At 43.3% G+C, this 23732-nt stretch overlaps 1 protein-coding gene across 4 annotated transcripts in view; it reads right to left on the bottom strand.

Annotated features, from left to right (window-relative positions):
- The window catches only part of CACNA2D3 (calcium voltage-gated channel auxiliary subunit alpha2delta 3), a 3251448-nt gene that overhangs the window by 1940972 nt on the left and 1286744 nt on the right, over positions 1 to 23732 (bottom strand). The gene's annotated exons all lie outside the window — the stretch shown is intronic.

Genomic DNA, 23732 nt, shown 5'->3' with positions numbered 1-23732 from the left:
CGGTATCCGTCAGGGGAAAGTTCTCAGGGTCCTCAAGGTGCTGGTAAAATTTACCAATTATTGGATCCCCCTTCTGAGCGGTAATCAAATCAGCATCAGGGGTCTCCTTACTCCATTGTGCAATTGAAAGGTCGTTGTGAGCATTTGTCTGGGACCTAGTGATGGCAGTGACCTGGATTTCCCCCAACAGGGACTCAATCTCAATTAGATCCCCTTGGATGGCTCCGGTTTTGGCCAGCTGATCAGCTAAGTCATTTCCAGTTTTGTCTGGTCCCTCTACTTTGGAATGACCCTTGATCTTTTTCCAATAGATGGTCATCTCATTCGAGGTGACCAGATCATCAATGTTTTGGATCAACTTCCCATGTTTCAAGGGTTTGTTGTTAGCACATAACATGCCTCTGGTTTTCCAATTAACCAGGTGCTCCACGAACCCGTTCCGTACATAATCCGAATCTGTGATTATGACCAGTTCGTGGAGTTGATGCTGGACAGCAGTGAGGATGGCATGATGCACAGCCATCAATTCTGCCACCTGACTACTTCGGGGACCAATTTTGTATCCAGCGGAGGGTTCTGGGGACTCATTCACCCATGCATTCCCTATGCCGGCCACCAGTTCTTTCTCCCCGTTGTTGTCAACATGGTAAGAGCATCCATCCACATACACAGTGGGCATTCCCTCACACTTGTCTTCTTCAAAGACTTTGTGGGGGGAATTAAGGTATGCCTCCATGTTGTCCTTGATTTTTAGACTTTCGTCCTCGAGACAGTTTTCTCTGGCACAATCATGCAAGTCAGCCAGACCTTGCGCGAGGGGACTCTTCTTGTTTTGGCCATATCTGACCTCCACAGGAAAGCCTTGCATTGACAGAATCCAGGAAGTAATTCGGGAATTACTCACATTTCCGGCCCGGATTCTGTCACTTTGGAGATATTGCAGAGGCTGGTGTGGAGTCTCCACTATGATGTGTTCCCCCTGGATAAACGGGCGGTAATTCTTCAATGCCCACACCGTTGCCAGGAGTGCCTTCTCACAATCGTTGAATTTTTCCTCCACAGAGGATAAAGTTTTGCTCGCATAGGAGATTACTTTATTGACCTTGTCATGCTTTTGATATAATACTGCCGTCAAGCACGTATTAGAGAACCCCGTCTCCAGGAAGAACTCCTTGTTTCTGACAGGGTAAGCTAGGCAGGGCGCTTGTGAGAGGCTTCTTTTGAGTTGTTTTACTGCCTCTGCCTGTTCTGGACCCCATTCCCACTTGACCCCCCCCTTCAGGAGATGAATCAGGGGTCTGGTGATCTCTGCGTAGCCCTCAATGAACTTTCTGCTGTAATTAGTCAGTCCAAGGAGGCTCCTTAGTTCCCGCAGGGTTGTGGGGTCTTTCAGTTTCTGAAGTGCTTCCACTTTCTTTTCCTGGGGACAAAGACCCTGAGGAGTAATCTCATGCCCCAAGAAATTAACACGGGTTCTACACCACTGTGCTTTCTGAAAGGAAAGTTTTGCTCCGGCGGCCCTCAACTGTGTCAGAACATAACGGATCTCCGCTATATGTTCCTCCACAGATGAACTTTTGATGAGGACATCATCTACATAAGCCAGGTTACCCCTTGCACCCAGGTCGGGCATGGCCTTATGTAGGAAAATATTGAACTCATTACCGGAGTTAAGGTATCCGAAGGGAGTCCGGGTCCATGTGTACTGCTGGCCCCCAAAGGTAAAAGCCAGTTTGTATTGGTCCTCCCTACTGACAGGCACGGTCCAGTACCCATTGGTCAGGTCTATTGCAGTGAATACCTGTGACCCCTGGATCTGGGCCAGCCCTTGGTCAATGTAGGGCAGAGGCCATCGGGAAGTATGGACCCGTTTGTTGAGCTCCCTGAGGTCGGCACAGAGTCTCCACTGGCCGTTTGGCTTCAATATTCCCAGCACCGGATTATTGAAGGTGCTGTGGACTGGACGGATTATTCCCCGGGACTCCAGGTTCTTAATTATTTCAGTAAGGGACTCCATTGATGCGAGAGGCAAGCGATATTGCTTCACAAACACAGGAGTCATGCCAGGGTCCGTGGGGATTGTTGTTGTGTGGATGTCAGTGCGACCACAGTCATATGAGTCTACCGCAAAGAGATCTTGGAAATCCAAGAAAACTTGTTTCAACTTTTGCTTTTCTTCCAGAGTCACACAGGCATCAGCTAGGTTGACTCTCTCTTCCACCATCTGCCTGAAGCCTGGAAAGACTTCTGGTTTGGCTATTTCAGCGGCCTCCTCCAGCTGGGTGGAGAAGTCCCTGGTCAGAGTGCTGATTTGGACCGGAGGCTTCAGGTGGGAAAGGCAGCCCTCATGGACCTGGAAAATCACCTCATCCCTCCTGAAGTCACAAGTCACATCTTCCTTACCATAGGGGCAGGAAGTGTACACCAGGAAGTTCCCCCCATGCCGGGTAAAGATCCTGTCTGGTGTTGTATTGTCATCACTGACACTGTCAAAACAGTCCTTGGGGATTGGTCCTAACAGTTCATTTACTAAGTCGATGGAAAAATGTCGGTCATCAACCGCCATTCCAATAATGGTGCCTGCGGCTAGAGTAATACTCTTTAAGTCGCTGTTATCCACCTCTATTGGAATGGTGTCATGTTCTATGTTGACTAATGGTGTTGGGTTTACCCCCAACCCTTGCTGTTGGAGAGAAGCATTTAGATGTATGTAAGCATCAGGGTTTTTCAACTCTTGTCCCCTTTTAACTTTCACTTCCAGGGAGAATTGTCGGGTCCTTTCTGGGATGGTGACTTCCTCTTTAATCTGAATTTCAACTGCATAAGGTAGTAATTGAGCTGACCTAAATGCTTTTTCTGGATCATCAAAGCCCATGGGATTATCCGCTAATCGGGACCAAGCTTTGAAGTTTATTAGGTCCAAACTAATGGCAAAGCGATTGAGAATGTCACTGCCTAAGTAAAAGGCGGCAGGGACGTCTCGCACGACCCAACAATTGTGGACTATGCTCTTGTTGCCAATGGAGATTTTGAGCATACACCTGCTTGGCAGGAGATGTTTGGAATTAGGTGCTTCCAGGTCCATTTCCCATTTGTCTATCAGTTTGAAGGTGGGAATGGCTGGATCTTTTGGGAGTTGGCGAAACATGGCTTCGCTGATGAAGCTCTTACCGTTGTTCACACACACTCGAGCGAGAACAGAGTCATTCCCATCATTTAACTGAACAGGGATGAACAACTGCTCTTCAATTTGCTGAATATCAGCCAGGCTTTGAGCTGATTTCACATCTTTCTGGACTATAGGAGTGGGAGTTTCAGATTGTGGATTAGTATAGAATTTCAAAGTGTTTCCTTCCAGCGTGGAGTACCACTTTAGACTGGAAGGAAGGTTGATTTTCAGAAATAGAGAGGACCCCCCATCACCAGTTCTTGTCCTACTGCTATTACTGTCACGTCTGGAATTTGGTTGTTCTGGAAGTGAAATTCTACTTGGTCAGATTTTTGTTCAACCATGTGGCAGGTGCCGTTTAAACTAACATGGTTGACACTCTGTTTTAATTTTATTGGTCGGCTAGTCTGGGTCCAGAGGACCTTGTTTACGCAATCTATTAGGGGTGACAACCTTCTCAGGAGGTCATTCCCTAGTAAACAAGGGGTGCCCTCTGGGGTTACAACTATGACCGGGTGTTTCAACTTATGTCGCCCAATTTTAATGTCCAAATCTGCCGTCCCCTCGACGGGAATTTCCTTCCCGTCAAAGTTCTGGAGTTGCCCAGGAAGAGAGGTGAGAGGAATTTGGTAATTCCCTCCCCTTCCTGCATTCAGTTCGTCAAAGGCCCTTCTTGACAGAAGGGTAGATTGAGTCCACACATAACCCAGGATGGGTCGATTTCCCTTGTAACGGGGACTTACATAATCAGGAGAGCGAGGGACCCCATTTGTGGGGCTGCCTCCTTGGCTCCCTGTCTGTGACTTACCCGAGGACCTCCTGGGCCTAGCATTATTAGGTGCAGGTAGGTTTTTAGGCCCCCCCATCTCCAAATCCAAAACGGGGGTGACCTTTACCTCTGCCACCTTGGCAGCAGCAGGGGTGCTGTTGGCTTTGGGGTTTTTCTGGGCATTACTTTTGCTATCTACCGGTTTCTGCACCTCATAGATCCGGGTAGCCTGTTCAATGACCCAGTCTAAAGATCTTTTCTCGTGAAAATCCCTCACGAGCTGGGTCATGATATATTTGGGCAAGGCATGGAAAAACGTATTTATAAATTCCCTGCTGTCCGTGCGCACCCTTCTTGTGGTCTGTGCAAAAGCACGCTTTAACTCCTGCACAAATTCTTGTGGGGCCTGATCCTCCCCACATTGCAAATTGTAGGCTGCCTTGCGAGCCTCTTGAGGATTTCTGTGAACAGAAAAATGTTTCAGGATGGCCGCCTTATATGTGGACCATCTTAAATGATTTTGGTCCTCCAGCCCCGCAAAGAAACTGGAGTATTCCGGGGAGAAGGTCCACTTTACATATTGAATACAGCTTTGGCTGTCCTTCATATGGAAAGTCTCCATCATTTGCTCAAACAACTCTAAGTGCTCCCAAACAGAATACTTAGCGTTCTTATGGTAAGGCGTGATGACGCTCCTGATCGCCTTAATCTGCTTTAAAGGGTCCTTAAGCAAGGCCCTTTTTGCCTTATTGGCCTTTTTGGTTCGGGTAACCCTTGTCCATTCTTCCTCGGACTCAGAGGCACTGCTCCCAGAGGTTCCCATCTGTTCTTCCAGGTTTTCCCGGATTCTGCGAGCCTGGGAATGGCTGGCAGAATGTGGGGACCTGGTCTCCTGTGTCCTGCGCAGTTCAGAGGGGTCTTCAGATTCCTCCTTGCTGCCAGGATTTGATGGGTACCCCCTCCACTGACCTAACTGGGCAGAGGTTTTCAGGATGCCCTTAATGGGCCTACTCTCCTGGGGTTCCCCATTGAACTGTACTGTACTTGGGTGCCCATACCCGGATGCCCACCCCTCCATTCCTGAGTGGTTCTGGCCTATGAGCCCCATACTCTTAGCTGGATAGTAATCTGCCATCCCTGTGGCCCTGTGCTCATGTGCGCCAGGGAACATGGGGGTGGCAGAGTCCAGGGACTGAGAGGTATGAGGGCCTCTGGTACTAGGGCTCCTGAGGTTATGCTCCGGAGTTTCCCTTTCCCAGCGAACCTCATCTCTATCCGCCCCTGCTCCCTGTTGCAATGCAAGAGCCTGCATTTGTGCCTTCAGTTCTTAAGTTAAGGCCTTACTGGACTCTATCAGTCTCTCCTGCATCGCTACCTGTTGTTGGAGCCTATCATTGTGTTCACAGAGGGCCTCGTTTTCCCTCTGTGCTTCCTGGTTGGTCCTGGAGAACTGGGCCAGTCTTTGCTGCAGGAGGGTTACCACCTGAGCTGTGTCCCTATTGGCCTGCTCCTTTCTTGCTAGAGCATCCTCCACCCTCCTGGTGTGCTCTAACAGGTTCTGGTGTTCTTTTTGGAGATCACCCAGTCCCTGGTGGGCCAGGTGATTTTCTTCCATTTTTCTTTTTAAATGGCAGACTTCCTGGCCTAAGGCGTCTCTTTCCTGACTAAGAGCCTGCATTTGTGCCGCCAGGTCGTCCCTTTGCCGTTGAAGGGCACCAGCTTTTTGGCGCTCCTCATCAAACTCTGCCTGGGTATCCAGGTCTTTCAAGATCAGCTTGTTGCTCTCTACCTTCACTCTATCTAGATGACTTTGCAGGGTGGCTACCTGCTCCGTGCATGCCCTGTTAAAGTCTAATTGTTGCTCCAGCTTTTTCTGGCTCTGCAGTAAGGAGTCCAAACTATCTTGGTGCTCCTTCTGCAGGGCCAGAAATCTGGTATCCTGTTCTGACTTTTCCTTTTGCAGCACATCCATATCCGCCCTCATTTTAGTGATGTACAGTCTGCTGTCATTTTCTGACTCCTGGCTCCTCTGCAGCCTCTGCTCAGAAGAGACCAGGTCAGATTGGACCTTCTGTAATGCCAGCAGTTGCCTACTCGCCAGATCTTGGCCTTCAGCACATTTGTCCTGCACGGCTCCCATATGTAAATATAAATACGCCGCTACCCTGGCAATCTTATTGTGTTCATCTTTGGCTTTAGGAGCCATATATAGTTCACTCAGGGCCACATGTAAGGGACCCTGATCTCTATATATATCTGACCCTGTTTCAGTGACCTGTTGTGTGATGGCCTGCAACCACGCCTCCTGGCCCTGTTCGGTCCATTCACCTCTCACAAATAGCTTATGCAAGAGGTGCTCTCTGGCTATTTTCATGTCTACTAAGGTCGTCATTCTAGAGATTGGTCTCTGTCCTGACTTACAGAAGTTTGTATTTTATTTTTGCAGAACAGAACTTTTCTTGGAGTGTCCCTTTTGAGGAATGCTTCACAGCGTAATGCAGCGTGGTGATCCGACTGGATGTATGTATCCCGTCAGTTAGCACACTGTATTAAGCTGCACAAGTGGTAAATCTAACCCAACGTCTCGGCTCGAGCCCCCAATTTGTAAGAGGATTCAATTCAGCACTACAGCTAAGTTAACGCCTAGTCTAGAATACTGAATGAAAACCCTTATTGATATATCTTTAGGTCCAGTTCATGCGTTCTGGATGACTACCCCTGTATAACACCCCTCTCTTGGAATCCCCCTGACCCCACTGAGCCAAGAAGTAGTTCTGTTTTGCAAGTTTAAAAGGTTTATTTGATAATTTAAAATAGATATATATATATCACGCTTGATAATAAATTAATAATTGAATAGCACACTTAATCTGATATGTTAAAGATTAACAATGGAGAATCTGGCACTAGCACACTTCTTTATAATCACTAATGAGTTGACATGAAATGGATAAGATAGCACACTGGTAAATTGGAACAAAAGTATAATGTGGTAGAGGATGCTTTATGTAAGCTCAGGTGGATGCAATATTCAATGAATGCAGTACAGAAAATACTCAATATGATTTCAACCAAACAATGTAATCACTTTTCTCTGGCTATTCACTCCCCCCCTCTTTATGCAATGCAAGGAAATGGGAGGAAAGCACACAGTTCTCAGAAATGCAATCAATGGAATCAGTTCAATCCAGCAAGCTTAGACAACAGAAAACAGATAGGAGTTTTGAAATCACAGGCCCAAATTGCTTTGATATGTGCTGGCAATGAATGAGAAATATGCTGGAAATGCTTTTAATTCCCTTTCAGAGGTTCAGGGTGAGTGGTATCTAGTTAATATTAGTCCAGGCTCACACTAGCAATGATGCAGGGATAGTTAGCAGGTTAAAACGAATTTCTGGCAAATGGAAAGCAAACAGCAGCAGTTTTTACATGTGAAGAAATTGCAAATCGCGGTAAAATTCGCGGATGCGTGTTCCGCGATTGCGGTAAAACTATAAGGGGTAGGAATGCGGTTCTTGGTGCGATTCAAAGCTACGATTCTAAGCTATCAGAGGAAAGTTACTGCAAGTCTCTAGCCCAAACGGTCGCGGAGATATGAGCGATTTAATAAAGGTCGTTTTTGGGTTTGCAAATTTCAAAAGCTCAAAATGACAAGTGCAGCTTGCAACTAGCAAATCACAGGTGACAGCTTTACAAGTGACAGGTGACAGTTAGGAGACAGTTCTACTTAGATTAAAATAGGATTGAATTATATTATTTTAACTAAGAGATTGGTTCTGCACAGTTTTCTAGGTACTCACACTATATTCTTGAGTGAAATGGGCCTCGCCACGGATCTGGTCAGGGTTTTAGACTGGACTCTGGTCTGGTCTGGTCTGGCCTCTGCACTTCACAGTGATCTGGGTCAGCTCTCTCTGCTGGTCTGGGTCTCTCTGGGTACAGCACTGCTTTCTCTCTGGTTCTCTTAGTTCTGGATAGATTGAAGTCTCTAGTTTGGCTTTCTGGAGGTTGATGGAGGTAAGTATGGATTTTTCCGGCAGAGCGTCCCGCTGCAGATGGATTTGGAAAGTCCCTATCTGTCCTGTCTGTCTGCTTTTATGTGTTTAGAATGTGGGTGTGTTCTAGCATCACTGACCCTACCTCTCTCTCAGCTTCTAATTGGTCAAACTTCCATTTATCATTTGATTGGGGAATGAACTGTGAGTCAGAGTGATGTCATTTTACAGCCTGCAGAAAGTCCACTCCTCCTGTCAACTTACACACAAATCTAGATTTGAAACAAATACATATTTGCAGAGGTACATATTGTTTTAAAATCATATGCACCCATCATGCATTACAGGAGGTATACCCTGTTCAAACTCTGCTCTTCCTGGGAGCTTGCATTCAGAAATGGCACATATTTCACTTTTTAACTGATTTTGCAATTTCTGACATTGACCCAACTTTACATACATGTGTGCAGGGAGTATGGACATTAACTGAAGAAGTTTCAGATTTTTAACATGCATACATTTAGAGTACTATCCACTTTTCCGCTAAAACCCCCCTGAACATGCCACCGGGTCGAAAAACCTCTTAAAATGTGGGCAGAAAAATCACAAGAATTATGGTATCATTTATAAAATTTTCACATGTCCGCTCTATGAGTTATTCATCTTTTTAAAGTTATGTTCTGGCTCCAAAGGGGTGTGGTTTCCCAGGTCACATGGTATAGAAACCAGTCTTTCCAGTTTCTGCCAAGCCAGCTTGCTCTCACAGGCAGTGCTCCTCCCAGCTCCTGCCAAGAGGAAGCTACATTTTACGACTGCGGTAATAAAAACCTTTGCCTGAGTGAAGAGGGCTTTGTTCACTCTCTTGCAGAGCACAGGTAATTCAATTATCAGATAGATGGCATATCCTCAGTGGGGGCAGCAAAAGGAAGGTTGGCCTGGGAACACAGTAGTGACTCAAGTTTCACTGCTGATGGGGGTAGTTGCCAGGCAGAATCAAGTTCCTTAAGCCAGACTTTCAGCTACTGTCATGTTATTTGTTGCTTTTTAAATTAACTTGCAATTTTACACATGCAGCTAGAATGCTGATTCTAAGTGCAAAACTATGACATTTAAACAATTGCAACCTATGTGACACTCAAAAGTAGGTCACTCAGTCAATTTAAACATTTTCGATTTTAGTGTCTTTAAATCCAGTGCAACTTAAACTGCTGCAATCCACAGCGCAGCCAGTCTTGTTATAAGCATTTTTCTGGGCTCTTCATTTCCCAGATTTTGTAGGCACACAAAACTCCATTCTACCAAATGTCTGCTGGTGTTCAGTGAATATTTTGCACATATTGCAATGTTTGAAAATAGGCATTTTGACTTGCCTTCAGGGAAACAGAGTGGTTTTAAAACGCCGGCTTTTGGATAGTGGTGAGTACTGGTACTGCACCCATTTTTGGGATTTAAGAAATGAATTCCCCACAATTCTAGGTTGCATTTGGCAATCAGCATTGCCATTCCCAATGGTTTCAGACTACTGTGCGGGTAGTCCAATGGTGGTTTTAGGCAGCGTCCTTCTGTGCCCATAACATCGGCAAAAATGAGTGGCAGCCTATTCTTCATGCATTTCCCTGTGCATTTTCTGGGAAGCTCTGGCCATCATGATGTTTTCATGTCAGTACTGCACAGTTTTGAGGTAGGGCTCGGATGCATGGGTAAATACATCCCACAATGGTAAAAAAACTTTGGCACAGAAGGCCTTGATAGCTATGTGGCAGAGAAGCCAGAGTGTGTGTGAAACTCGAACGTGCCGCCTTGTCCGCCTTCTCCCGTGCTGAAAACGTGGGAAAGGGAAGTCAACTGCTCAACTATCCTGACATATTCTTTCTTGAAAACCTTTCTTTTGCATACATTGTTATCCCACACCATTTGTATTTAGAAGTAAGGATTGGCAATAGGTTTATTAGTATAGGCCTTTTTATTTTGACAGAGACTCAACTAGGACTGTGTTATTTATTATTTGATGCTTGTAGCTTGCTCTCATTCTTAGATATAGGGTTGTATAGGTGTTCAACCAACTCATTGAAGTTCAATAAACACTCTTGAACTGTCATCACTTGTGTCTGTCTTTACTATTTGATACCATGGGGGTCATTCCAACCTTGGTGGCAGGGGGTTAATGGCACCGGTAAGGATGCCGGTGCCGTTAACCCCCTAACGCCACATTCCAAGGTCCCTTAGCAGGTCCCACCAGGAACGGCTGGTCTGACCAACCATCCTTAGCGGGACCCGTTAAGGGACCATGGAGCTAATAACGGGCCCACAATTTGAGGCCCGTTATTAGCTCCTTCCCCATTCCCCTTGAGCCCTATGTGGGCTCAAATGGGAATGGGGAATGGTTTTCTGAATGGGGACTTACGGGGTCATCCAAGGTTGGAATGACCAGGTAAATCCCAATTCAGAGACACCGGACCCGGACCCGGGTTTGGAGGCAGCCATAGTGCTAATAGCACCATGGCTACCTCCAAACCCGGAATGACCCCCCATGTCTTCCTTACACAGATGAGGAGCTCTGCAAGGATTTAATTCTGCATCAAGCTGGTTAGGAGTTGCAAGCACAGTGGTTCAAAAGGTTTGGTTGAGTGCCAAATGCAGCACCAGTGAGTCCTGAGGTATGAGATGCAACAAACCCAATTTGAAGGGAGTACAATCAGTTTGAAGCAATAGAAAATAGGTATCCTTGTTCTTTGGCTCTCAGGATGATGTGAGACCTACTCTGGTCTCTCTGGGACAGTTCTAGTCATTATTATTGGGCTCCCAAGCAAGAGAGACTGGTCTACAATTTCAGGAGTCTTTGACTATGAGAAGGTCCTTTGCAGCAGAGCAGCTGGCAGAGATACATGCCATGTTCCAGCTGTAGGCCACCCCCAATTCCATCCTTTGAATAGGTAGAGAACAGTGCTTGTCTCTGTCTTGAACACTCAGTATGCAGCTCACTGTTGGAGGGCTTTGAAAAGTCAACTCACCCAACAGAGATCCAATGGATACTTTCATGAGTTTTTGTCCAAAAGTGAATCTGAGAAGGAATGGGAGAACCCTTCTTTTAAAGGCAAGTGATTGGATACAAACTAGCCTTCTTCAGGGGTCCAATCCCAGTTCTTGGAATAAATTGACTTTGCCTTCGGACATCACTCCCAAAGTGCTTTGTGGTAAAGGAGGTGGAGAGGACAGGATTGAAGAGAGATAAAGGGCCTCATTACGAGGTGGGCGGTAAGGGTTAACGGGCACCGCTAAGGAGACCGGTGCCGGTAAACCCTTACCACCCTATTCCGAGGTCCCTTAGCGGAAGCCGCTAAGGGACCAGGGAGCTAATAATGGGCCCGCTTTTAGTGGGCCCGTTATTAGCTCCATCTCCATTCCCATTGAGCCCTATGGGGGCTTGAATGGGAATGGGGAATGGTTCTTGGAATGGGGACTTACCGGGTCCTCCAAGGTTGGAATTTTCGAGAACCCGGACCAGGAATAGGAGGTAGGAGGTAGGTTAATAGCACAATGCCTACCTCCTACCTCGTAATGAGGCCCAAAGACTGAAAACAAACAAGGTCTATATTATCGCTGGCAGCAACAGTGTGCTAGAGGAATATGCCTAACCCTCCCACATCTGAGCTGGGCTCAGAGGGCTGACACATGTGATTTTTTCAAATTGATTTGGCTTAAATAATCATAAGAGGTGCCAACCACCATACCTCAAACTCAGGTATGGCTCATATTCAGAGTTTAACATTCCCCCATGATAGCTATTCTCATGGCTATGTAGTTTGTTGGAACAGAGGTGCATATCATACATGTAGCCCCTTTGCTACAGTGTCGTGCCTGTCACTGCTGCTGCCAAGAGGGCACCTGTGATCTGAACCTGCTATGTGCCACAGGTGAGCAGGGGATGCAGATAAGGTTTCAGCCGGTACATGTTTACACTCTGATTTTCTCTTTGAGTCTGTTTGAAGGTAGGTCTGGTCAGCAAACAACCTCTCTGAGAGAGAATTGCATGCATCATGTTGTATTTAATGAAAATCAAAAAAGCCACAGCTTCTACACTCTTGCTAGCTGGAAATGCTTCATATGTATGTTTTAGGTAAGCATTTCCCCAAAGAATAGTGACATAGAATGTGATGTAATTCACTCAGTGTCCATGAGATCCTACGTGCAAAGTGCAGCCATAAAACATACCATGATTGTCTTGTACCACTTCCAAGCCAGTGGCTATGTGGAGAGGACTAAGAAAGGGTTGCAAGTGACATTGAGCAAGGGCCTGCCAAGTTCTATAACTGGTACAGACATATTTTACCACCTGACAAAATATCACTGAAGTCTTTCCCTTGGGCATAAAGACAGAATATATTTTTTTTTGCTGTCCCCAAGGTGATTTATTGATGCCTGATGTATCAAGGTTGATGACATTTTGTTCATAGAAGCCAATCACAGAGCATTTGGTTAGTTCAGCCAGAGCCACAGGGTTTGAGGCCTGAACTGGAATGTTGGAAATTGAGTCCTGAATAACAGATCCAAATACCATAATTTGAAATGTTTAGGTCCCGAAAATGTAGGCAGTAGACAAGATTGGAATTGTTGTGGAAAAGCGATGTGTGATCCATAAGTAACCTGGGTAAATTCACAGCTTCCGCCAAAGAGGACGGACAAGCATAGGGCATGAGCTGACATCATCTTGCCCCATCATGGCCTATTGCGAGGGAAAGCATAAATGCCCCTGCTCTCGGTTAATAGGGAGCTCAAACCAACCACTGCCATATCCCAACAGCGTGACATGTCAGAACGTACCTTTTACTTAGCACTGCAAATGAAGCATATGAACTGGCCAACCAAAGATCTCACATGAATGAAGATGTACCCAGTTTCACCGTGAGTGTTTGGGCACCAGCCATTTCGGGGCATCACCTTTGGGTGCAGTTACCCTAGGCAGGTAGAGCTGCATCTTATCTGAAAACTCCACTCACACATAGGTTGTAGTTTCTTGCATGTTACGACATGCGAGAGAAAGCAACATAAATGTGAAGTGAGCATTTTATGAGAATGCTGTGCATTCCTAGTGTCATACTAACCATCACATTTAGTGTTCGGGATGACAATATATCTAAGAGAATATACAGCACTGCTAGGTCCCTGCATACTCAGGCCAACAGGCTGTGGCCAACAGGGTGCACCAAAAGGGTAAATGGGTAACTGCACCCAAGGTGCTGCGTCGAAACGGCCAGTGCCCAAACAACTTGAACAGTTTGACATCTTCCACACACATTTTAGTAGTCATGGTATGCATTGTAACAGTTTTCAGTTCGTATAGTAAGGGGGATATGCTGTAATGTAACTTGCAATCATGGTGATGGCTCTGAGCAACATCACTGTTAAGCATGGTGTATGGAGGGTGTTCAGGGATTTAATGGATGTGAGAGCTTCTCATAGGAGACTTCATGTAGATGTCGATAAAGGAGTATCTTAGTTACTTGCAAAAGGTGTAATAATACAAATAATACACATTAATGAAACAATCTCACTGGTTGCTTTATACACTTGTGCGGATCTGCTCAGTGCAATAGAAGAGGGAATTGAGATACTTCCATCACTTAGATTAACATTACAGAAAGTTTCAAGAGATATGATGGGCATGTGGAATACTTTAAAGAAAAACTGCAGAGACTCACTGTTGACAAGTAGACTTCAATATAAAAGGTAAGATCAGCCTATAAAACAAAATAGACTGTTCACAACAAAACACTGTAAACGTCAAGAATGTCAGTACAACTTGAGCATAACTAAGATGGATCATTAACATCCTTAAAATGAGGTTCAACTATCACAAAAGGAGTGATAAATTGAGAGGACATGTCTAAAAGGATCTCACAATCTATAAATGAAGGAGGGGGTGCAAGCATGTTGAGAAGTCAAAGTAAAATGGTGTACCTAAAAAAACCATCCTGGCACAAAGACTTAGAGGTATAATAAACATCATGATTTCACATGTATCAATGTAACCTAGACACAAATCAAGGTGATGGTTGTACAAAAGTAATACAAATGGTTAGGAGTACATTGGGTGAAGCCACAGTAAGGAAATGTTACCCAATCGTTATAGAAAATAATGCTGCCCATGAATGGAACACAGAAAAGCAAATGATCTTAGCCTGCTTTAGAACCCTAAACCGTGCTGTATTCATTAAATAACAGCAATCCTTCAGAAGTGTGAAATGTCTTTACTGATCTTGCAACACAAAAACAAAGAATATAAGGAGAAAAACTCTTATCAAAGAGGGCACAGCATGGATGACCAACACAGAATGTGGCAGAAGAGAATGAACCATTTCCTGAAGCAATTGTCAATGGTATTATTATTGGCAAATGAGACTTATTTAAGCAAGAGTATCCAACTAAACGTGGTATACCCCTGGCTCTGAAGGGAGAATAGCCAATAATGAATATATCAGAATTGTGGGAATAGAATTGTTAGACCACTTAACTGAAAAATCCCAAATTCGGCTTACTGCTATGATTCATGTCTTCCATCTGAAATGTAAATTAAATGTCTTTTTACTGTTTTTCAAAATGTCTATGATGAGGTTCTGGAATGTAGCAGGCCTCCCAAAGAATATGAGCAGACTGGAACTTCACAAATATGTATAAGGTCACAAAACCATCATATTGGAAAAAAACATAGTTATTGACATACTGAGAACTAAGTGGCCCTTAAATGGTATTGCAAACACAACTGCCCCTATGAGCGAACACAACTCGATGTGCTTCTTTATAGGCTTTGAAAGTGATACATGCACATCAACAGAAAAAGCCACAGAAGTTGAACATCTCTAAAGTTTGAACAGTAACCTCTAGAGAAGGGTTTACACTGCAGATAATACATACTTGTTACAGGTTGGGAAAGGCAGATTATTTTGAAGTGGATGAGTTTCCACCAGTGGCAAATAACCACATCTCAAACATCCTCAGAAAGTGAGATCTAGTATTTTATGTATGTATTTACTTATTTATTTAAAGGAAGGAACAATCCTCCTTTGATCACAAAAGAATGTACAATAGATAAGAAATAGGGTTCTTACAATAGGGTGATTTTGAGTGATAGTCTGACCAGGTTATTGAGTGGAGTAAATGGAACAGTCACCAAGGACAATACATGGGTCGACTTACATAGATTAAGTACAATCAACTTTATTTAAGTGCAGGTAGATGGTATGGCCAGCTGTGTTAGGGACGTGATCATGTTGGATAACTTGGTAGAGTGGAGGAAGAGAAATTGAAGGACAGAGACAGGTTAAATAAAGGAAAACATTTTATCTTGAAGGCAGATGAGAGGTTGGTTAAAGGTTAAGAGGGTAACTCAGAGGCAAATAGGTCAGCGTTTAATTTGGTTATGAACTAATCAGTCTATACTGTTTCTCGGATTTCTGAGAGGATGAGAATTCCATGAAAGTGGAGTAAGAAGAGTGAAAGGGTGGCACGAAAGTAAGCACAGGGAGGGCGAGGTGCCAGAAGGGTAGTCGAGGAGGGAGAGAAGAAGGCTTTTAGAGTTGGATAGAGGAGGATAGATACAGTGCTGCCTTACCATGGATAATCTTGTGAACCAGGAGAAAACATTTAAATCTGGCCCTGCTTTGCATCATCAGCCATCCAGCCTGGTGAAAGTACGAGAAAGTAGGTGTGAAGTGAGGAGTTCAAATATATTCTTGGTAGTGAAATGAGTGATCTTGTTGAGAGGACAGAAGGCATAATTGGGGAGACCAAAGATAAAGTTTACAGATAACAAAAGTGGTTGTAGTAAGTAGCAAGAAGGAACATGCGACTAGTTGTCTCTAGACTCTGACTAGAATTTCTGCATCTGCACTATCATCTCTGTTGTCACAATTAGAGATTAAATAAGACAATTTAAAGGGTCAGTGGCACTGACATGAAAATGTCCTAGACAGAAATGTGTGAGCATTGCATCTTTTGGTGGACTAATTTGCTAATTTTCAATAATTTGCCAGAACATTCTATTTATCACCTTCTAGCCAATAGCTTAATAGTACATATTTATAAGAAGGAATAACCTGAGAGATCAAATCTCATATTACCAGTTTTATGATATAAATTTAGATGCATTTCTCAAATAGATTCTTAAAATCTTTCAATAGATATTCATTGCGTAGACTTTGAAAATAACACTAGGTGTATATCATATTAGCGTTATTGACAAGTGCCAATATATTTATGTCCAGCAGGATAGCTCAGCAGTTAACTGCCCACCTCAGGCACTAGGATAGGCAGTAGTCTAAATGTTTGAACACATACATGGTGACTCTACTATCTATTAAAACAGTGCATAGAAGCGGGGAAATGTAGAACACATGTGAGATACTATTGTTATATTATGGCAATCTTCACCATTTACTAGGTGCTAGGTGCTCATCATGTCAGTGTAACAGTGGAGATGGGAGCTGCACTGTGTATGGCCACATCTCCACCCGTTCCTGAGCATGAACGAAAGTACAAGGTAAGAAGCGTTAAATAAACGGTTATTAAAACACCAATGGTCACGTAGCCCCTATGTACAGTAGAATAGGTTGTGTGACACGAGTATGATGAGCAGTAGTTTCCATTCACAGAATTTGCAAATTAGGGTTGTAATCCTAATAACATGTCATTGACAAGTAAATCTTAGAAGTCGTGGAAGGGAACCTTCACCGTTAACGTATTTGTATGTAATGTATGTATATATGGGATTTTTAAAGCAGACACGTAGCCAGAAAGAAATGGATTGCTCTCAATACGGGACACAGCAAGGTAGTTTGGGTCATATGAAGTAGATGCTGAGGTTCTGGGATGATTCGTGATAGCAGGAAAGGGTGTTGCTCAGATAAAGATGAATACAAGTAGAGTTGAGTGTAGAAATCATGAACTAATGAGATGTTCTTTGAAGGGTCGAATTTCCATCTTGTTTCTGAAGTGTATGATGGAAACAGTCAGATCTGTGTTTGGTAATTTGTTTTCAAGTCAAGATCCTACTGTGTTTCTTATTTTCAGTCTTGTGACACTGTGGCACAAAAGAGCGTCGAATAAAATATTAAACGAAAGTTGAATATGCGCCATTGCTCTGTGTGTGGCTGAATGCCTGTTAAGAGTGCAACAGTGCAACACATACGGCACTGTTGCAGGCTGCCCTCTCATTGTCTACCCTGTGTGACATCAACATTTACCGGGGGAATCTCTGGAACAGTTTGATAGGTTTGATAGGTTTGCACGACTCGTAAAAACAGACAATTGTAATTGTTCAGGGACTGCCCACACCAGTTCACCCAAGACTAGCCTACAGTATACTAGTAGCTTCATACTACTTGTGCAACTACCAGAGTGAGAGTCTCTTATGATGTTTGATTGCTAACAAGATGAGCTCGTGTTTGTTTTGAAGACCTGCAGATTATTATGAAATACTCATTACATTACAACTACCCTTTCCATCTATCTTCATTGCCATTTACTGTTTAATACATTGTCAATGTATTGTATTTCACATTAGTAGCTATATATTGCATGTTCATTCGAACGTAGGGTTAATCATGTGTCTTATTTTTTCTGCTTAAAACATGGCACATTTTATGAACGCGAACCTAATTGTATCTTCAATTTTAAATGATTTAATATTTTCACAATGAATATTTCTATCCAGCCATTCTGGAAAAGAATGAATTGCATGCCATTTAACATAATTTTATGGCTAGTGAAATATTTTCATAGAGGGCAATGCCGTTCTAATGGGCAACGTATTGCTGACATTTCAACAGTATGCCCATTAGATGTGAAGGCATGGGGGCAATACACGATCATGTAAATAGAAGATAATTATGACTCTAAAATCACTTGTCTACACTATGGTTTATAAGGCAAAAACCAAAGCAATGACACCCATCTGTTCCACAGTCACAAGAGAATGTTTCCCTCTTGAGGCCGCAGGCAAAACCAATAAAAAACAAACAAAAATGTGATTGGGTTCTTCATGTTGCTTGTACCAGGTCCTGGCAAATTTCAAAATAACTTAAAGGCATTTGAAGTATCTGATAGCCTCATCAATCATTTGGCTTGGAGTTAAATTGCATCGTGTAAAACATCAGAAATGATGACAAGCAAAATTGTTTTCCTGCTGTGAAGTAGTTGTGCCCTGAAGCACTGCTACTTGAGACAAGGTTGTAAGGAGCTGGGCCCTTTCTATAAAGCAGCGTCAGTGATGAACAGAAAACAAACGCAAGAAAGCGGGGAATGGACTGCAGAAGAATACCTACCGCACAGGTGGGGTTGAGAGATTTCTAATTATGCACAGGAGATCCATCAATACATTGATGATTGCACTTGCAAGTTGTTGTCATATCACTCCTTTATGCATTGATTTCCTGGATGTGAAGACCGCTTCAATGATCCCATTGGAAAACATTTAAAAGAAGAATTTTTATCTGGCAACTAGTTTGTTATCAGATAAGCCTTAAAGATGACACTTCCTAAAAGTAATCTCCTACATGCAACATTCTCGATTTATTACATAAGGGCTCAGTTTGTTAAGAGTGAGTGCTGCAGGCAGAGTTCACTGATGTTGATGCTAACGTACAGTTGTGTCTCCTTCTTGACATTTCCGCTGTTGGGATGCACGCACAACATCCCAAACGTGAGAGAAAGTACACACTAGGGAAGTTCCTATAGCACACAAAGATAGCCGTTTTAGTGCCACCATTCTTATCATCATGTGCAGCATGCACTCCACACGGGAACTGTATTTAGTCCTGATACACTGTAGAATGCAGTTTAGGTTCTAGGCCCAGGTGGCATGAGGGGCATTTGCTAGTGAACATGAGTTGATGTGTTGGGGAGACACGTGCAGTTAGACCGAGGTTGTGGCAGTCAGCCTTTTGTATTGGAGAAACATACATTTGTTGCTAAGGGTCAGTTAGTTACCAAGTATTAAGATAAATAAAGGGGGAAGTGGCAGGCCCCTGGTTATATTAGCTAGAGTTTTGCTTTTTTTTATTAGAACACATAAGAAGTTAAAGCTTTTTGTTGCCGCAGACTGCATTTTTAGCTATGCTTTTATTTAGTGAGTTATATTTCCTTTCTGCTCCCCAACCAAGTCAGTGCACAGACATGGACAACGTCCGTGAAGGTAATGGGAAATGCTGCACCGTGATTGGTCGATGTTATTGGACCTAGTAGTATCCCAGGCTTCGAGCGAAGGACATTATAACAGTTCTTGTTCAAGACATTGACGTAGCACTTTAGTGGCGAAGGACATATCTCGGTGGGAACAGGGTAATGTTGAGCTGTGACCAGAGGGACTTGATCTGATTGTGGTTGTACTGCCCCAAGTGAAGAATGGTCACACAATTGGAACTGCAGTTAGCAGGGTAAATGAAACTCATAAATCCTGCTGGCATTTTTTATAACGTCACATATTTTCCTTGGAGGAAGATAAGGATGTGTCGCGGAGATGCAACATGTTTCCAAACGAGACCCTCAGCAGGAGCGGCCCATTGTCCAGTCACTAGGGTGAGAGTCACAATGGGGTGCCACACTTTCTGGTCTCATGGGAAAATCTGTTTCTGTTGTCAAACTGTTTACATCTCACAGGGGATTGGCCAATTCTGAGGGGCAAAGCACTCAATAAGAGATACTCAAGGGTGTGTTGACGAATGAGGAAAGGGTCAGAATGAATCAAATGTACCCGAAGTTACCAGCCCATGGGGATGGAAAATTATAGCTGACTAAGACATTGCCCTCATTCCAAGTCTGGCAGTCTGGAAATAAGTGTGCTGGTAGCAACATACAAGCACCCTTTCCAGACCGCCAGATTACAACTATCCATTCAGGGGCCGTTGCTCCCGCCAGGTCTGTCCTGCCATGGGCACCAGGACCTTGCAGGCATGGTTTTCACAGAAGCACTGGCACTGTTATCAACGGTGTTGGTGCTTCTGTGTCTCTAGTCCCGGGGAGTCCTATGGGTCTCCACAGGGATTGGGGCTTACACTTTCCACTGCCTGACAACCCGGGCAACTAAAACTTCTAATGTCCCAGTGGCACCTGGATATCAGGAGGCGGAACAGTGTTAGGATTCAGCGGCAACCTGCCCGTAGCACTGGCGGGTTACCACCGAACTCGTAATGTCATTGTTACAGTGGTTGTACTTGTTGGGTCACCAGGGTACAAATGGGCCATTAGGGCCAACTAATGCATGGATTTCTTTAGGGGACTAAGCATATTAGCCAATGGGGTTGTAAGAATGTACTAGTAACTGTTTCAATGTTATGGTTGTGGTTTCCTCCTTTATATAGCACCATTTAATGTAGGCATGTTGAATGAAGTTTGCTTTTAGTCAGCCGAAGTTGCATGCAATAAAACTTGTTTTTCTTGCAATTCATGCACTCTTTATTGATCCTTGGATTGTTTTTGCCTGTTCGAGTTTTGAGCCTACACTACTCCACTTTTACAAAACATAGAGGAAAATGAAAGAGCAAATCTCATCTCTTTACTCTCAGTCGAGATCTCTCGTTTAAAGAACACAAATATCCAAGAAGACAGAAACAGTATGGTACCAGATGGCATGTCTCCACAAAGCCAAGCACTTACTCGCTACTTGCAGAAGCCCAGGTGGCACCTTGGCTACTCTGATACTGGCCAGTAAGCTGCAGCACACCTCATCACAGGACTATGAAAATAATTCCACCGCGACAAACCCATCCAGAAGGTGGTGTACTCGCCACCCTTTAATCATTTCAAGACTGCCGACATGACTTAAAAGCAGTAGGCAAAAAGCTGTGGGGAACCTTTTTAATGGACACTCTTAACAGAGGACCGCAGCGCCCTTGGTATAGATAGTGTCGCATGGATTGTGCAACAACGGAGAAAAATATGGTTCCTCTATTCCGTTTTAAAAGCTAAAAATGAAGACGGTAGTTGCACTTATTCCTTCATGCGCCAGTTTTAGTTAAATGAAAAAAAGAAGAGACTCCACTCAATTGGAATGTAGTAATTGTGAATTTGTATTATTTAGAACGAGTGCCCTTTGTGATAACACGTGTTTCAACGGTCTGCGCCGTCTTTCTCAAATCAAGGCTAATTTTTAACACAAGAATGCAAACAAAAATCATTGTTTAAATTCAACAGAAAAATAGTGACCAATTGTAGCACGGACAAATTATGTCAAATGTAACACCGACAGAAAAAAGAGGAGGGGGGTTTGTTAAGGAGGATCATTCAGGGAAAACAGTGAGTCATTAAGTATCAAAATAAATTGAAAAAACAACCCTTATTGCATCAAATGTCCACATGAAAACATTTTGAAAATAAACAGAACAGGGTGGAGGACGGGGAGGGGAGAATAGAGACAATAGAAAAAAGGAAGAGAGAAAAAAACATCATGAGTTCAATTATCTCTTAGCATTCAGTTGACAAAGTTTTATATAAAAAAAATGAGCTAATTATGTCTTACCCAATGGTATTGGTTGTAAATATTGGACGTGGCTTGTCAGCATAGCAAAAATGTAAATTCACGGGTTAAATCCCAGCCTGTTAAATAAATGGATCCCACTGTAACCCCTTTGGTGTTCTCCCTATATTCAGCACTCCATTACTTCCCACCAACATTGCAAATTTTTCTCCTAATCTTGTAATTGGTTATTTGCAGGTGCTTAAAACAGGCAGATTGTATGGGAATCAATTAATTTTAAGCTTGCATGAAAATCTCATGTAGGTGTAAAAGCATGTGCTTGTTGAAGGAGGAGTGCATGGCAAACATTTGAATTCCATTGTGTGTTACTTCTCCAACTTCAAATGGCTTCAGAATACCTTGGACTGTTAAAGTAAGGATGACATTTAAAACACTTTTCATTTTCTGACTTACATTTCCACTCCAGGGCTTAGGAATGTAAGTCCCATATTTTCACGTATGTATGCATGTAGTTGTCTTTGCCAAGGGTGTATACTTGGGATGCCAGGCAGGCATTGCCTGCGTCTGGGCACTAATGGAAAGGAAGACATATGAACAGACACAATTCAGCTATTCATTAAAAAGGTGAATTTGTAATATGTTTCTAAAGATCAGTAAGGAATACAATGAACAAAGCTGAAGAGGGAGTTTGTTCCACAGACAGAGGCCATAAAAACTGAAAACTGCCTGTCTCCTCTAGTGAGATGAGTTTATTTATTTTAGTTGGTGGGACATATAACGGATTTTGGTTAGAAGACCATAAAAGGCTTCCGGGATGGTACGTTTTTTTTTTCTTCGCACAAAAGTATTTAGGTGCCAAACTCTGGGCACATTTGAATACCTAGTTCTGAAATTTTATAATTTCTTGTTAAGAAATAAGAAGCCTGTGCAACAGCCATCTAGCCACCAATGTTGGAGAAAACATAGAGACGTTTAAAATGAGCCTGACAGCATCATTCAGAGTGGGTTTCAGGCAATACATCAAATGTCCCGGTAATCAAGCATATTAAGCTTAGACTTATCAAGACAGGCGTTAGCCAAAGCACCCACCACCACTGCATCGGTTGCCACTGGTAGAAAAGAGAGAGTCATCTTTAACATGTGCACACAATAAAGAGATGATCGAACTTCATCATTAACTCTCGGTCTTAAATGGGTTGAGTTGAAGCTTGTTATTTCTCACCCAAATTCAAGTGCAGTGAGAGAAACGGAAGCTGATAACATTTTTTTTTCAGGGTCAGACATTTTGAGAAACAATTGTAGGTCGTCAACATAAGAATGAAAAAGAACCTCAAATTCGTGGAAAATGGCCGACAAGAGAGACACATAAATATTGAATAGTAGGGGGGACACCACATGTTACCGTCAAATGTCTGATTGAAGGAGCCAAGCTAAATGGCGTGAAATCTGTTGGTAAATAAAAACTGTTAAATCAGTCCAACTTAGGGCCTGAGAGCCCTGTAGAGTACAAAGTCTGGTAAAGAGGATTACAGTGATCCACTGTATCAAACGTGGCCAATAAATCCAGCATCACCAAAACAGACAAATGACACCAATCTGACTGCAGAAGTAGGTTTTCCCATTCTCAGACCAAGTTTCAGTGACGTTGCCAGAAGGAATGCCGAATGAAACGGATCTGGAATCTTATTCTCCTCAACAAAGGTGCCCAATTGTTGGGTCACTAGCTTTTCAGTGATTTTAGGTATCCAAAGCAGGCCAGTGACTGGTCAGTAATTCCCTAATTCTTCAGAGGGTTTCCTGAGGTGAGGTTTAATTTGGATAAAAGAGCTTTTTAGAGCCTGGGTAACAACCCTCTGTTGAAAAGATTTAACCAGTTGGGTGATCAATTTAGCTGAGTTTGAAGAAAGGGTTTGTGTGACAAAAGCAGGTAGCAGATCTAAAGTAAATTGTGAATGCTTATGCTTTAGTAACAAGGGAAGAATCTCTCCCTCCAATATGGAGGTTATTTCAAAAATGGGTTTAGTATGAAGTCCCTTTATTGTTTCAGTTTGTAAAGATGACAATTTGTCTTCCTAGAATATTTAAGATATTATGGATCATGTCAAGAAAGAAAGTATTCAATGAAGTGAGCAACAAACAGTGCCATTTTAGAAAGATGACACTACAGGCTATGTTTGGTCATATTAACTAGGGCCCTTGGCAGTTAACACCCATTCCAGCCTGTGACCAGGTGATTATTGCTTAATTAACTTTCCCCTTGTACCATACTTGCATTTGTGAAATGGTTCTATTGAGAAATTAGTTATTTGTTAAAAAGAATCCAATGCTAAG

Source organism: Ambystoma mexicanum, chromosome 2p (assembly GCF_040938575.1).
Source record: "Ambystoma mexicanum isolate Mex_15411 chromosome 2p, UKY_AmexF1_1, whole genome shotgun sequence".
Lineage (NCBI taxonomy): Eukaryota > Metazoa > Chordata > Amphibia > Caudata > Ambystomatidae > Ambystoma > Ambystoma mexicanum.
The sequence above is the reverse complement of the archived record's forward strand: the minus strand, read 5'-3'. Positions and strand labels throughout refer to the sequence as shown.